The following is a 17,008-nucleotide window of genomic DNA, read 5'->3' as shown; positions in this document are numbered from 1 at the left end:
ATTCTTTGAGTGTTGGAGCTGTTACCGCCACGCCGGCGCTAAAAATCATGCTATGGTTTTGTATACAGCTCTCCCAGGGGATCTCAGAATGGTTTACATCAATTTATTCAGGTACTCAAGAATTTTTCTCTGTCTGTCCTGGCAGGCTGGCAATCTATCTAATGTACCTGGGGGCAATGGGGGGGAGGGATTAAAGGCTCCCAAACCATGTTAGGCATTTTTATCACCAGCCGCAGTAGTATTAGCAGAGCTAATACCTTCGTGGCTGGCGATAAAAAAGCATAATGTGGCTTCATAAAGGGGGAGCAGCGTGGCTTTGAACCCACAATCTCAGGGTGCTGAGGGTGTAGCTTTATTCTATGGGACCTCTGGCTCACTGCCAGACCTCCTATGAGGATCCTGGCTATCCAAATAAGCTTTCCATATCAAATTAACAAATTCATGAGAAAAGGCTTCACTAGAGAGTTCTGTGACTCCACCTTATGTCTCTTGGGTTGTGCAGAATCCACACTACTATACTTTGGTAAGCTGCTGCTCTGAAAGGGATTTTCTCCTGACCAACAGCACCTCAACATTTCCTCAGCCCTAGAGGCCAGAGGGGAGGCTAATGTGCATGTTCAAAGCAAACCAGCAACAATATAATAAAACATTTAAAAGCATATACTTGTAACACATCAAATAAAAGCGATAAAACAACAAGAGGAAATACGGTGATTTCCAGTCCTTCAAAACAATCATATCATCACATTAAGAAAAAATACAAACATAAAAATTCCACATTTTTCAAAGTAAATGAAAATAGTCCTGAATCGGGCGAATACATGTACATTGAGGCAAAGCTTTCTCTAACACTGATGTCTGGTGCCAAAGCTGTCCTAAGAGAGGTTGTAGCCAAAAAGGTTTTTCCTCCCAAACTCACTCCCCCTTTTATCAAGCTGCAAGGTTTTATTGGATAAAATGAGACCCTGTGCCAAACTAGCATATCTTGTGGTAAAATAATCCGTCTTAACAGTAGCCCATTAATGAATTCCCTCCTGAGTACCGTTAGGTGATCTCCTTATCTCATGATGGTAATGAATCTAATTGTAGCATGCTGAGCTAATTGCACAGTGTGCAGTAACCTACCTGGGAGGCAAACATAAATGATAATTCTATAAACAGTGCCTTTTATGGTGACGCCTAGGCAAATTCCACGTGCAACTTAATTTTTTTTTAAAAAAAATTAGGTGACTAATAAATGTTTAAAATAAGAAATAAATAAATAATAGTGGAGATGGCCTAAGAAAATCACTAGCTAGAGCCATACCTACTAAGCATTTTTCCCAACGATGATTAATGGGAAAGTAAGAGCACATTTTGTGGTAAGAGTGGATAGCGTAGCTGGTTTCAAGAAGGGTTTGGACAATTTCCTGGACGAAAAGTCCATAGTCTATTATTGAGAAAGAAATGGGGCAAGACATTGCTTGCCCTGGATCGGTAGCATGGAAGATTACTGCTCTTTGGGTTTTGGCCAGGTACTAGTGACTTGGATTGGCCACCGTGAAAACGGGCTTCTGGGCTTGATGAACCTTTGTGGTCTGACCCAGTAAGGCTGTTCTTATGTACATTTGGCTCCAATAGAAGCTCTGTGTAGTAAAGACACTTTTTTCTCAGTTTTGTGCCACCTGCAAAATTCAGCTCTCCACTGATGAGGTTCATAAGTCATTTATAGTAACAAAAGATTGTTTTCATGCTACAAATTATAGTCTATGGTTTTGTTTTTAAATAGCTTTTGTCAACTAAACTGCAATTGGTGCCTGTAATTATTAAACCATACAATATTAAAAGTCATAAATTTTTTCACTACAAGCAGAAGATAATATGGAAATGAATCTTCTAGATGTTTCATCTATTTTGGAAGGTTCCAGCTGACTGGTTCCATCTACTGTGGTTATTTTCTTGACTTTATCATTGGATAAGGAATGACTCAATTTATTCAGGTACTCTTTCCACACTGGCTTGTCTGCTTTACTCGCCGCTCATGGCTGAATGAGTGCTGTCCATCCAAAGTCACAGGTTCCTGAGGAAGGGACCTTGAGTCTCCGAAACTGGGCTGGTAGAACCTTAATTCAACTTGATGGGGCAGTGGACTGTTTTGCCCTGCCCATGTCTTCATCTCCGGACTATGTCTACAAACTAAATTTTCTTTATTTGAGCCTGGGAGTCAGCTGGGGGACTTTCAAAGTATTTTCCTTGTTTTAAGCACTGTGAATATGTGATTGATTTTTATCACTGCTTAGTTAGTCACCTTATTTTTGGATTTGGTTGGTGGGTACACACAGGAGGGACTCGATGATGGTGTGCAGGTGAAGGTTATTAGACCTTCACCTCAGTATGTGAGCGTTGGAGTTCGTTCTCCTTTCGCTGTGTCTTCACACTGAGACTCCCCCTTTCAATTGAATTATATTATAGTGTTATTGTATGATATGATTGGTAGTCCAGTGCTTGAAACAGAGTGATCTACTTTGAGGGTCTATTAGACCGTGTTATTGCTGCTGCTTGTGGTTTCTATTGGGCAGGATTACGGCAGACTTATGATTTGGACGTTGTGCAGTAATTGAAGATTGCAGAAAACGTCCAGGGCAAAACTGTGCGTTTGAGGCTTTTGGTAATGAATAAATGCCAAACTGTAATGTTCTCTTCCCCCCTGGACTCAACATCCAAACCCTCTATGCTACTCCTTCCTTTATTAAACTCTTGTAAACCGTGCAGAGCTCTATAATTATGGAGAGGATGCGGTATATAAACTTAAAGTTTAGTTTAGATGACCACTGGAGACATGAAGGCATGCCCCCTCCCCTTACTCCTCCAGAAATTTATAGTTTATTCATTTATCAAAGTAAGTTACATAAATACATACATATTAATCATTACAAACATTCATAAATAGCAAACAATTACAAATCCTCCCCATAAAAACATCATTCAAATCCTAAAATAAACATAAGCACTCAATGCTCCTATTTCATTTTACAAAATAGATATCATTTCAAAAGTTTCTTAAAAGTAGTCAAGTCCAAGTTTATTTCATATTTGATATACCATTTATCATGAAAATAACTAAATGGTTTACAAGTGATGTCTAATAAAAATGTATACAGTAAAATGAAATATAGCAATTAAAATTAAATGAAGGGCAGGTTGATTAGATTGACAGGACTAATTGGACATAAGGGAGTGAAAAATACATCAAGATAAAATTAAATGTTAATAGAGAGAGTGGATAGAGGCGGTCGCTTCTAAGGAATTGTTTTGTTATTTTTTTGCAGAAAGGTTGTCCTTGATTGGGAAAGAGAGGAGATCTTAAACATTGAACGTATAGGGGCTCATAATTTAAAAAAACAAATTTCAAAAAAGTGGCCTAAGTCAGTACTTGGACAATCAAAAAGACAGATCGTCCAAGTACCGCTAATCAAAGACGTGTCTAAAACCAGCTTAGGCCTTTACCCTGCCTCTGTATGCCTAGAGTGAAAAGGGACGTTTTTAGAGAAGTGGATAGGGCAGGAGGTGGGCCGACCTAGACTTAGTCGTCTGGCAGCCATAACCAAAAAGGTTTGCCAGGTTGCCAGACAGAACTTATACATTTTGACTTAGACCAAGTCAAAACGGGTATAAATTCTGAATCTGGCCGCTGAGCTGATCGCAGCTACTGCGATCAGCTCAGCAGCCCAAGCAACCCGTCTCCCCCCCCCCCCTCCCCGGCACCAGTAACGATAGAGGGATAGCCTAAACAATGTAGGCAGCAAGTTTGTGAGGTTGCTCGCACCTGGAAAATTAAAAAGGTACAGGGAAGGGGATGCGCATGCGGCATGGTGCTAGGTAAGGAGCAGAGGGGGGTAGAGAAGAGGGTGGAGGAGGGGCGCCACTCACTCTTGCTATGCCAATGACTGAAGTCTCTCTGGTCACACTGTTTTGCCACTTAGAAGTAATGATCACTCTGAGGTCTCTCCTAGGTAATGTAAATCATAATCTTACCCACTGCCCTCCCCCCAAACACACACACACTGTGGATTTCTGTTCTCAGAATGCAGCATTTTGTAATATATAGGATGATGAATTAATAATTCATCATAAATGTAATTATGTCATATGAATTACATTAGAGCATTTACGGCCTCTTTTACAAAGCCGCGCTAGCGGCCCGGAAGCCCATAGAGATTTAAAGGGCTTCGGGGCTGTTGCCGCGCGGCTTTGTAAAAGAGGCCGTTAGTTACAATTTGTTTGATTTTGATTTATTTGTTGCAAAAATTGAGAATAGTTTAGTTGATTATATTTCGCCTGTTTTATCATACAAACTGTGAAACATTCTTCTCTAAAGCAGTGGAAACTTTAAGTGTAACATTGACAAAATCCATAGGAATGTTCAGCCTCTGCATTCATGAAATTGTTCCTCTTTACCCTTTGGATACAATACATTAACTTGGAAGCTTTATTGGATTCCAAATCATCGGGGCACTTCTAGACAAATTTATTCTGAGCTAGGGATGATACAGCAATGGACTCAGCTGAATGACCAGGGAGGATTTTAGCTTCTCTTCATTAAGGTAACAAAATAGCTAGAGTTTCCCCTTGTAACACAGCTCAGAAACTGAGAACAATGCTGAGGATCACATGATGAATGATAGGATGAAACAGTGGCCTGCCTAATCCATCATCAACTGCGCTTCCAGAGGTTTAATAGGACAAAGTACCCTACCGGGCTTCAAGGAAGGATTGGATAATTTCCTGAAGGACATGGGGGTTGAGGGATACAGATAGAGGTAGAGATAAGGCTAAGGAAATTAAAAGGACTTAGACGCCAGTCACCTTACAGGTCATGGATCTGATGGGCCGCCGCGGGAGCGGACTGCTGGGCGTGATGGACCTCTGGTCTGACCCAGCGGAGGCAACTTCTTATGTTTGTGCGTGCACAAAATTTTCTACCAAAGAGTTTTGGCAGTGACTCGGAATGATAACTTTTCTTCAGCCACCACCACATAGATATAAATTGAAAAATACTCTTACCATAGTTCTTAAAGTATTTTATATGTATCGAAATGTATATACCAACTCTAAACAACGAATGCAAGTTGAAATGAGAATATATACTGTTCATGCATGCATACAATCAGAAATTTTAAAATATGCATGTTACTCACCCAAATGAAGACTACTGTCTAGTGCCAGATCCCATAAAATATTTAAAGGCCTATTTACTAACTTGTGGTAAGGTTTAACAGTTCCTGTGTGATTATTGATTAATGCAGATATTAGCACACACAGAAACTGCTAAAGCACTGCTGTGAGTGGGGGACGGATGTTGTACATCCGAGAGTGCTGAAGGAACTTAGGGAAGTTCTGGTTTCAATGCTTCTTTAGAGTCGGGAGTGGTATTGGAGGACTGGAGAAGGGCGGATGTGGTCTCTCTACACAAAAGTGGAACTAAGGAAGGAGTAGGGAATTACAGGCCAGTAAGTCTGACTTCTGTGGTAAGCAAATTAATGGAAATGCTTTTAAAACAGAGAATGGTGGTGTTTCTGGAATCCGGTGGATTACAGGACCGAACGCAACATGGATTCACTAGAGGCAGGTCTTGTCAGACAAATTTGATCAATTTCTTTGACTGGGTGACCAGAGAATTGGATAGAGGGAGCACACTAGATCGGTGGTCTCAAACCCGCGGCCCTGTAGCCACATGTGGCCTGCCAGGTACTATTTTGAGGCCCTCGGTATGTTTATCATAATCACAAAAGTAAAATAAAACAGTTTCTTGATCATATGTCTCTTTAGCTATAAATGACAATATTATTATTAAGACTTAGCCAAAAGGAAAGATTTATGCTTAAATCATATTTATTGAGCAACAGAAAACAAACACAGCCAACACGTGAACCAGCAATACAAAAAAAAAAAAAAGAGTATCACAGCCAGTAAATAGCAAGCTCAAACATTTTACAGTTTCAATCCCAGCCCACCCCATCCGCCCCCATCAATCAACCAGCCACCCACCCCAAGGCAAGAGAGCAAAGAAATAAAGGAGAGAGAGGGAAGGAAAAAAATTAAAAAAAAGAAAGATAAGGACAAGAGGAAATAGCATAAACAGAAGATGCATCGCGTGCACAGCAGCTCAGAAGTTCAAAAGTCTACTCCTTGCGACGGGGGAAAAGGAGTTCCAGAAGGGACCCCAAATGTGCAAAAACTGCAGATTTCAGAGTTTTGAGCTGAGTGCGCTCCATTTTCAGCAAAGTGGTCATATGCTGTCCCCATAAGTGAAGAGCAGGGGCCCGCTGCTCCAGCCAAAGCAACAAGATAGTCTTTTTTTTTTTCCCTTGAAGCATTGCCCGTTGAAGAAAAGCAGGGTAGCCCTTTGGAGTAGGAGATTGCAGAGAGAAAACATCAAAAAGGACATTCGCCTCCAGCTTTACTCCGCACTTCCAGAGAGACGAGAGAGCCCGCAACAGCTGATCCCAAAAATGTTGCACCGGAGGGCACTGCCAGAACATATGTCCCAAAGTGGCTTCCCTGCATCCACACTTAGGACAGCCGGAGGTCTGAGCTATTCCAGCCAAATAGGCCCGTCGTGGAGATATATGTAGACGAAGAACAAATTTATATTGGAGCTCCCAACTGGCTACATTAATTGTGACCTTGCGAATAGCAAGAGCAAAAGACTTGAAAGTAGCTTCTGACAGAGTAATGGAAAGATCTAACTAAAGAGTTTTACCTCATGCAAAATCGTCATTTCTTTAATAAGACATTAACTATTTTTTCTGAGGCCCTCCAAGTACCTACAAATCCAAAATGTGGCCCTGCAAAGGGTTTGAGTTTGAGACCACTGGCTTAACTGTAACCATGACATCCTGTTTGTCTTTGGGAAGCAGAGCTGAGATTGTGATGCCATAATGCCTCATTCCACCAATAAGAGCCAACCTCATCAGTGATGTCACAATGGCTTGATTGTCCTGTTCTCCCCTCTGCCCTCCAACCCAGCCAGCAGATTAACCATTCCCCTTAACTCAGTGGTCTCAAACTCTTTAATAAAACATTAACTATTTTTTTTTCTGAGGCCCTCCAAGTACCTACAAATCCAAAATGTGATCCTGCAAAGGGTTTGAGTTTGAGACCACTGCACTAGATGGTGTATTTAGATTTTAGGAAAGCCTGCACACAGACATCTAATAAATAAACTGAGTGCCTTCAGGATGGGCCCCAAAGCGATGTGCTGGGTCAGAAACTGGTTAAGTGGAAGATGACAGAGGGTAGTGGTCAAAGGAGATTGCTCTGAGGAAAGGGATGTCACCAAGGAAAGGGATGTACCTCAAGGTTTTGTTCTTGGGCCTGTTCTTTTTAACATTTTTATAAGTGATATTGCTAAACGGCTGTCAGGTAAGATTTGCCTCTCTGCGGATGATACCAAAATCTGCAATAGAGTAAGACATCACGGATGGAGTGAATAACATGAAGAAAAATCTAGCGAAGCTTGAAGAATGGTCTGAATTTTGGCAGCTAAAATTTAATGCTAATAAATGCAAGGTCATGCATTTGGGCTGCAAATGCCTGAAGGAACGGTACAGTTTAGGGGGTGAAGAACTTATGTGCATGACAGAAAAGCAGGACTTGGGTGTGATTGCATGTGATGATGTTAAGGTGGCCAAACAGATTGAATAGGTGACGGCAAAAGCTGGAAGGATGCTAGGGTGCATAGGAAGATGTATAGCCAGTAGGAAATAGGAAGTATTGATGCCCCTGTATAAGACTGGTGAGACCTCATTTAAAATATTGTGTACAATTCTGGAGACTGCACCTTCAAAAAGATATATAAAAAAAGATGGAATCGGTCCAGAGGAAGGCTACTAAAATGATGCGTGGTCTTCATCATAAAGCATATGGGGACAGATTTAAAGTTCTCAATATATATATTTGGAGGAAAGGCAGGAAAGGGGAGATATGATGGCATAAATGTGCATAAGTCGAGTCCCTTTTAATTTGAAAGGAAGCTCTGGAATGAGAGGGCATAGGATGAAATTAAGAGGTGATAGGCTCCAGAGTAATCTAAGGAAATATATTTTTAAAGAAAGGATGATAGATGCGTAGAACAGTCTCCTGGAAGAGGTGCTGCAGACAGAGATTGTGTCTAAATTCAAGAAAGCATGGGATAGGCACCTGGGATCTCTTAGAGAGAGGAAGAGATAGCGGTTACTGCGGATGGGTAGATTGGATGGGCCATTTGGCTTTTATCTGCTGTCATGTTTCTATGTTTCATTGATTGCTCCAATAATAATTAATGCAGAGTAGTAAATAGGCCCCTTAAAAGCTAACACTTAACAGATAAAATATATATCAGATTTAATCCTTTTCATAAACCTGTCAGTGAAAAAGATAGGTTGCCCTTGTTTCTGACTACAGACTCTGGTTTTATAAGTCTCTATCCTTCCTGGGATGGCCACTATTGGAAACAAGATACTGGACTTATAGAATTCTACCAGAACCCTCTATCAGCACACCTTCCATAGACTGTAGTCACATAAATGAGACAGGTAGGCACATAAATATAGTGTTCTTTAAGTTATGTGAGCAAGTGGGAGATTTGCTCTGCCCATGTGTATACCACTCGTGTTTATATGCCATGCCTGTTACATAGAAACATAATGGCAGATAAAGGCCAAATGGCCCATACAGTCTGCCCATGTATTCTGTACATTTATGTGTATACTGCAAGTGCACACTTACCAGCCTTTATCTGCCATCATGTTTCTATGTTTCTAATACCAGCACTTATGCCTGTAAGGAACATGTAAATACTTTTGCCCAATTATAGAATTGCCTTTCACATGTTTTACTGATCTCAGTGGCAAAATCTGCATTAAAGATCACCTCTGCTCCGCAGCAGTCTGTCATTATTATGACCTACTGCAGAGTTGATGCAAGGATAACCTTAAGCCTTGCACCTCCCCCCCCCCAAACAATTATGATGCCCTCCCAGAATAATCTGGATAAATGGACAATTTGATTTTTAATTCCTTGATTTCGTGCGGTTGTCGGGACCTACTGCTCTACTTCGATTGCAGTTACTCTTTGACACCCCCAGTAGCTGCTGCTGCCCTAGGTGACTGCCTAGTGGTCAGGCCAGCCCTAGAAGTAAGGTTATCATATGGTTCCAGATAAAGGGGGACAGATTGATTTATGATGAGACATCCGTGTTTTACTTCCATTGCTTTCAGTAGAAGTAAAACCCAGATGACTCAATCCGTCCTCCTTTTTCTGGAGCCATATAGTAACCCTAGGTAGAAGTCTAAGGAGAATTCTCATAGAACTACCTGAACCCCCATTTCAAAGTCAGCTCTTCAGGAGATCTCACTCCCTTGCATATAACAAATCTCTAATTTCCCCTCTATGACAGTGAGAGCAGGCTGTCACTCAGAAGTATAAATGCACACTTAGGATAGCACTGAAATAGACACAGACAGCTGATGGATAACCCAACAGTTGTGTAATGTTTATGCCTGACTGGTAGTTTCCTGCTGAGGGATATTATCGTGTATCATCCATGTCTCCATAAGTGCACAAATAAAGGGTCTGTATTTTGTCACATCTCATAAATGGGCTGGCAAGTGTTTCCATTATATGCGATGGATGCCTTTGTGTCTGCAACGTATATCTCTGGACCATGGTGTGTGAGTGAAAACAGACCTTGCAAACTAGGTTAGATGATTAAATTCAGCATTTTCTCCCATTAAATATTCCCTAGTGACTAATAGATCTCTTTGGTTATTTAAAAATAAAAAATAAAAATAAAGAGAGAATTTGTTCAGCCAGCAGTCCCTGAGGTGCTGGGTGGGAAAAGTCTTCTGCTTCACTTACACCAGCTGACTGCCGTCAGTTTCTGGGTCATCCGGTCCTTTTCTAAAGGTCATAGGCGTTCATACCCAACACACAAATTCATTCATTACAAAGAAAGAATGTTTCCTTTCTTTCAGGACAACAGTGCAGTTGCATTCCATTTTTCCTGATATGTCGCCTATAAAATTTTAATGGCATTGTAACTATGAATGTGCTGTCCAAGGCAAATTGCCAATAAAATTCAGTTATGCACACCAGGATGTGGTCATCATAAATTAAGAGGAGCTCTCATAACGCTGCTTTCTCTAACCTACATTAACGGGCAGAGGAATGAGAACTGCATTGCTTTTGTGGCAATATCCATGACACTGGGAATTAAGGGGCTGATTCTGTATAGGACTCCGGTCTCAGCAGGTACCTAAGAAGCGGCTGAGTATCACATACCAGTGTCCTAGACAGAATCACATCTGTCTTACCCCCTGATTCTCTAACCGGCGCCCATGTCACGGCTCAGCTGCCTATCTTTGCCGAGGGATCTGTTGCCATCAGCTGATCACAGCGAGGGAATCCGCGGCTTCAGGGAGTCCTTCCGGCTCAGCTGATTAGAGGGAAAATACACCTGCCATGATCAGCTGAGTTGGCAGAGGACCCCCCCTCATACACATCTGCGAAGCAGGAGGGATGCCCACTCCTACCGCCAGGCCCCATTGATTCCCCCAAACCCCCGACCCCCCCCCCAGACACTATGCCATAGTCATTTGTTAGGTGAGCTGGCCTGTCAGAAACTTGCCCTCCTGTGTCCAGCTTAAGACCGCATGGTCCTCTGTAGTACTCATGCTTTTAGCTTACTTAAAAAGAGGTATTTCTATGGTCACTTTTACAAATGTGTGTTAAAATCTGGGCTTAGCGGATTCTAACCCGGGACTTTCCCATGCGCTAAACCCAGATTTAAAGTGACACTTGTTTTGATTTGCAGTTCATGCTCACTGGGATTCCAGGGTTCTGCTCTCTCCTGGTTTTCTTCCTATCTCTCCTTGTTTGCAAAGATGGATCCTCCTCCACTGTTATCCCACTCTCAATTGGTGTACCTCAAGGCTCTATCTTGAGCCCTCTCCTTTTCTCCATATGTACACACTCCCTTGGTGCATTGATCTCCTCCCATGGCTTTCAATATCATCTCTATGCCGATGACTCCCAGATCTATCTCTCCGCACCAGACATCTCTAGAGGAATCCAGGCCGGAATCTCAGCCTGCTTGTCCTACATTGCTGCGTGGCTGTCTCACCGCCACCCAAAACTGAAGATGGCTAAGAATAAGCTCTTTATCTTTCCACCTACACCCACCTCTCCACTCCCCCCTTTCTCTGTTTCTGTGGACAACACTCTCCTCCCCCCTGTCCTGTCAGCATCATTTTTGACTCCTCTCTCTCTTTCTTCATCCAGATCCAGCAAACCGCTAAAGCCTGTCGTTTCCTCCTCTATAATATTACAAAAATCCGACCTCTCTTATCTGAGCACACAACCAAAGCCCTTATCCACACCAGTGGCGTATCCAGGGTATGTGACACCCAGGGCCGATCATTTTATAACAACACCCCCCCCACACACACACACAATATAAAAATATATTTTTAGTAATTTTCTTTATTTTTATAGTCTGTCCTCCCCAGAGAGCTCAGAATGGGTTACAGTTTAGCATTCACAGTGTTACAATATTTTCAACCTCTCCAAGCCCATGCTGGCGCTGTGGTGTAAACAAAATAAACAAAAAAGACTTTTCCTCTCTCTGTTAGGTCCTAGCTCACACTTGCTGTCTAACACCAGCTCTGGCCGGATACACATTTCAAATCTGACATATTGTAATCACAAAATAGAAAATAAAAATTTTTTTTTCTCCCTTTTGTTGTCTGGTCACTTTATTATTCAAATCATGTTGGTCCCAGGCTCTGGTTTCTGTTTGAATTCTGTTAACTCGCTTGCCAGGGTCTCCTGCCCATTTGACATTTACTTTTTTCTCTGTGCTCACCATCCATCTCTGGATCTTCCCTTCCATTGCCATATTTTGCTGCTTTCAACACCTAACTCCCACTCACCGTATGATATCTATGTCCATCCTATCATTCTCTCTGCAAGAAACTCCCCAACCATCTATGTCCTGTCTGTTCAAATTAGATTATAAGCTCTACAGAGCAGGGACTATTGCTTGTTAAATGCACAGCATTGTGTACACCTTTCAGTGCTATAGAAATAATAAGTTGCATGCCATTAGTATGTGCTATCTGCAAAATCATAACAGGAGAACTTACTGCCTTCCATGTAGGTGGCACTAAATCCCCATGTGTTAACTCTGCATTAACCAGTTAATGTGCACTAATCATAATGTGCCAACTGGTTAACGCAAACACAGCTATTCCCTGCTCATGCCATGCCCATTATTCCCTCTAAGCTGAGTGAGAGTCCTCCACATACATTCCTGCCAATGAGAGGTGCTGTTTCACTATCACATTTTCAGTAGGGAGGGACAGGCAAGTTGTATCAGGCTCCAGAGAACCTACCTGTTTCCAAGCTTTATTTAAAATTTGATACACCACCTAAAATAATTGTCTAGGCGGTTGACATGGTCATATTACAAAATTTCTAAAATTTAGGGGAAACGTAATTGAGACAGAACAATAACAAGACTTACGAAAATGAGCAGAGCAGGGGAGAGGGGAGAAGTACAGTGTATAATAGGACAGAAGTACAAAAATGGGGGGGGGAAATGCTCTTCCTTCATTCGTATCCGTCCCATGTCCATTGTGATTGAAAGCACAATTTTGAAGCATCACCCTTCACTGTTAGCAATGCGATTTGAGGACACCCACTCAGCTTAGAGGGAACAATAGCCATGACCCCTCCCAAAAATATCTGAAGAAAATGTAAATAGTGCACAAAAATAGGCAAAGTACCACAAAACACTTTAACATGTTTATGTGTTAACCTTTTTTCTCTCGCACTAACTTTTCGCAAGCATTAATGGCTTAGCGAACTGTAGTAAAAGGGTCCCTTATTCCGATGCAGGAATCAGCATGTGTGCATTTGATTGCCAAATGTGTATATGCTGCTTTACTCCAGCTTAGCTAACCACACAAAGAGCAAAAATAGGGAGAGTTTGGAGCTGATAGTTTTACAGTAAAAGGGAAATTCTACAGTTAGCTTTAATACATGTGGGCTGAACAAGCCAATGTACATTACAAACAATCCTGGTTAATATGTAACCATGAGTGGGTCATGACCCACCCTCTCCTCACTTTGGGGCAAAGAGTGACACGGGGGACAAATTTTTCCCCGTCCCCGCGGGAACTCATTGTCCCATCCCGGCAAGTTCTTTTCCTGTGCCTGCCCCATTCCTGAAAGCTCTGTCCTCATCTGCATAAGCCCTCAAACATAAGAACATAAGCAGTGCCTCTGCTGGGTCAGACCAGAGGTCCATCATGCCCAGCAGTCCGCTCACGCGGTGGCCCATCAGGTCCAAGACCTGTATAGTAATCCTCTATCTATACCAGTGGTCTCAAACTCGCGGCCCGGGGGCCACATGCAGCCCGCCAGGTACTATTTTGAGGCCCTCGGTATGTTTATCATAATCATAAAAAGTAAAATAAAACAGTTTCTTGATCATATGTCTCTTTAGCTATAAATTACAATATTATTATCAAGACTTAGCTAAAAGGAAAGATTTATAAACTATAAAGAGTTTTTATCTTATGCAAAATTGTCATTTCTTTAATAAGACATTAACTATTTTTTTTTCCTGAGGCCCTCAAAGTACCTACAAATCCAAAATGTGGCCCTGCAAAGGGTTTGAGTTTGAGACCACTGATCTATCCCCTTCTATCCCCTTTTCCTTCAGGAAATCATCTAATCCCTTCTTGAACCCCAATACCGTACTCTGTCCTATCAAACACTTTAAAATAATAAGTGTTCAAGGCTTGTGCGGTTACAGAAATGGGACAGGGACAACAACAAAAACTCATGGGGACAGGATGGGGAAATTGAGTTTCTGCAGGGAGGGGGACAATTTTGTCCTCGTGTTATTCTCTACAGTACACTGTACCACTCTAGAAATCAAAATGCAATAAAAGTGAGTCAACTATAGGACAATCAAGCCATTGTGATATCACTGATGAGGATGGCTCTTAGGCACTGGTGGAATGAGGCATTATGATGTCACAAAACCAGCTCTGGTTAACAGAGGCTGAAACTTTTCACACTATATATTTATTCAATTTTCTATACTGTTCTCCCAAGTAGAAAATGACACGGGGACAAATTTTCCCTCGTCCCCGCAGGAACTCATTTTCCCGTCCCGTCCCTGCCAGCTCTGTCCTCATCTGCACAATCCTCAAACACTTAAAAAACCAGAAGTGTTCGAGGCTTGTGCAGTTAAGGCAGAGCTTACAGAAATTGGACGGGGACGGCGGCAAAATTCGTGGGGACGGGGGAAATTGAATTCCTGCGGGGATGTGGAAAAATTTGTCCCCGTGTCGTTCTCTACTTTGTGGTCAGGTTCACCATCTCAGCAGCAGCAGCACGAGCCAATGAAAGGAGAACTGGGCACAATGAAAGCACTCATACTGTTTTGTGCCCACTCATGTTAACCTCAGACCTCAACAAAAAATTAGTCCTTTCTGTCAATGCCACTGATGTGGGCTATTCAGGGCTATTTATCCCTGGGTGTTCTGAATGAAAGACAATGCAATATGAGTGATTACTTAATATCTCACTGTTCACTACCAGGAAATCTAATTTAAAAAGAAGACCATGCGTTTGGTTTTTACAAAAAAGCTTTCTGCACCACCAGATAAATTGAACAGGCTTTGGCTAAATATTAATACAGGTTAAATGTGGCCAACAATTGAGTAATGGTGTTCCATTTTAAAGCGTAATGCAAATATCTTGCTTGCAGTACATGAAATAACACTGTGTAGATATTTTTTTGTGTAATTTTCTTTGCATTAATTAGTGCTTTTACTTTTAGCCAGCAGCAGGACTGTAGTAGCACAGAATACTGAAATGTCTCTCAACATATTTGATGGGATGCCTTTCATGTTCTCTGGCCCAGGGAAAACAACTCAATGTGTTTTCACCTGATGTTATAAGAGGCATTCAATAATTTATCTAAGTAGGAAAGAAAAGAGTTTTCAAAAAAAAAGTTGTTTTATTTTTCAATATAGTCCCCTGATAGCTACATACAATTCATCCACTTTTCCTGCAATGACTTTAACCCCTTTGAAAAGAATTCTTCTGTTTGACCTTCAAACCAGGACGTCACACTTTCCTTCTCAGCTTTATCACTTGAAAATCACGGTCCAAGGAGAGATTTCTTCAAAACTCGGAACAGGAAATAACCCAAGGGATCCGGGACAGGATTGTAGAGTAGATGGTTCAGCTGCTGAAACCCACATTCTCAGATGGCAGCCTGTGATTGTCGTGACATGTGCACTGGAGCATTGTCATGAAGAAGCAGCACGCCTGCTGTGAGTTTTCCTCCTCTTTTCTCCCTAATCTCGCAAAGCAATCATTGTGTTGGTGTAATTCCCCCCGGTTATGGTTGTCTTCCTGTGGCATGAACTCCAGAAGCAAAAGTCCTTCATTATCCCAGAATACAGTTGCCATGATTTCGCCTGCAGATTTTTCTGTGTTAAACTTTTTTGGGGTGTTGGGTAACTTGTGCTTCCACTGCATCGACTCAGTTTTGGACTCAGGATCTCTGTGATAGACCCAAGTTTCATCTCCAGTCGCCAAATAATGGTAAAAAATTCACTTGGTCTTCACAGAGCATCTCCAAGTTCTCCTGACAACACTGGAGCCTTGTGACCTTCTGACATGGCATCAGTATTCTTGGAACCCATCTTGCACTAATCTTGGACATGCCCAAGTTTTAATGAATTATTTTTCAAACTGCTGAGATGCCCATTTCTTCAGCTATTTGGGAAACCTTAATTCATCTGTCTGACAAAATTAAATTTTCTTGCACATTGCTGTGGAAGTTGCTTCCACAGGCTGTCCAGTGTGAGGGTCATCTTCAATGGACTCTCTACCCCACTTAAACTGCTTGCTCCAAAATTTTACTTTGTAGGATGATGGGGGGGGGGGACTCGCCATAAACTGCAGTCATGTGTCATGTATCCCCTTTGCCTTACCTCATCTGGAGTATTGCATTTAGTTCTGGTCTCCTTATCTCAAGAAAAATATAGCGGCACTAGAAAAGGTTCAAAGAACAGTGACCAAGATGATAAAGGGGATGGAACTCCTGTCATATGAGGTAAGACTAAAAAGGTTAGGGCTTTTCAGTTTGGAAAAGAGATGACTGAGGGGAGATATGATTGAAGTCTGCATAATCCTGAGTGGAGTAGAATGGGTACAAGTGGATCAATTTTTCACTCCGTCAAAAATTACAAAGACTAGAGGACACTCGATGAAGTTACAAGGAAATACTTTTAAAACCAGAGGACATTTTTTTTCACTCAGAGAATAGTTAAGCTCTCTGAACGCAGTTGTGGTAAGAGCGGATAGCGTAGCTGGTTTTAAGAAAGGTTTGGACAATTTCCTGGAGGAAAAGTCCATAGTCTGTTATTGAGACAGACATGTGGGAAGCCACTTCTTGCCCTGTATCGGTAGCATGGAATGTTGCTATTCCTTGGGTTTTGGCCAGGTACTAATGACCTGGATTGGCCACCTTGAGAACGGGCTACTACTAGGCTTGATGGACCATTGGTCTGACCCAGTAAGACTATTCTTATGTTCTTATGGGATCTCACTTTCCTGAGTCCTCACAGTTGGCACCATCACTGCTGATCCACAGCCTATCCTCCTCGGCAGCTCCCCCCTCCCCCCCACAACCACCAGGGCTCCATGGATAGCAGCATCTTAGATTTGGTTGGGATTCATTCAATACCTTTCAGTTATTCCTGAAATCTTTCAAACAAACCAACAAAATTGCACAATCACAATGGCATGAGAGTTCAAAACTATAGTGGAAGTAGGGCCCATGTTTTGTCATATTTAACAGATTTCCCTTTCAACCCACTAGATTTTTTTTTTTTTTTTTATCTCTGCAATTCCTCACAGATACATTTCCAATAGGCATTTCTTTGTTAAATATACAAAA

General features: G+C 41.8%; 1 protein-coding gene across 1 annotated transcript in view; it reads left to right on the top strand.

Moving 5' to 3' along the window:
• The window catches only part of CLRN1 (clarin 1), a 31,797-nt gene that overhangs the window by 1,110 nt on the left and 13,679 nt on the right, over positions 1 to 17,008 (top strand). The window lies entirely within an intron of this gene.

Source organism: Geotrypetes seraphini, chromosome 9 (genome assembly GCF_902459505.1).
Source record: "Geotrypetes seraphini chromosome 9, aGeoSer1.1, whole genome shotgun sequence".
NCBI lineage: Eukaryota > Metazoa > Chordata > Amphibia > Gymnophiona > Dermophiidae > Geotrypetes > Geotrypetes seraphini.
Note: the sequence above shows the minus strand (reverse complement) of the source record. Positions and strands in the feature narration are given on the sequence as shown.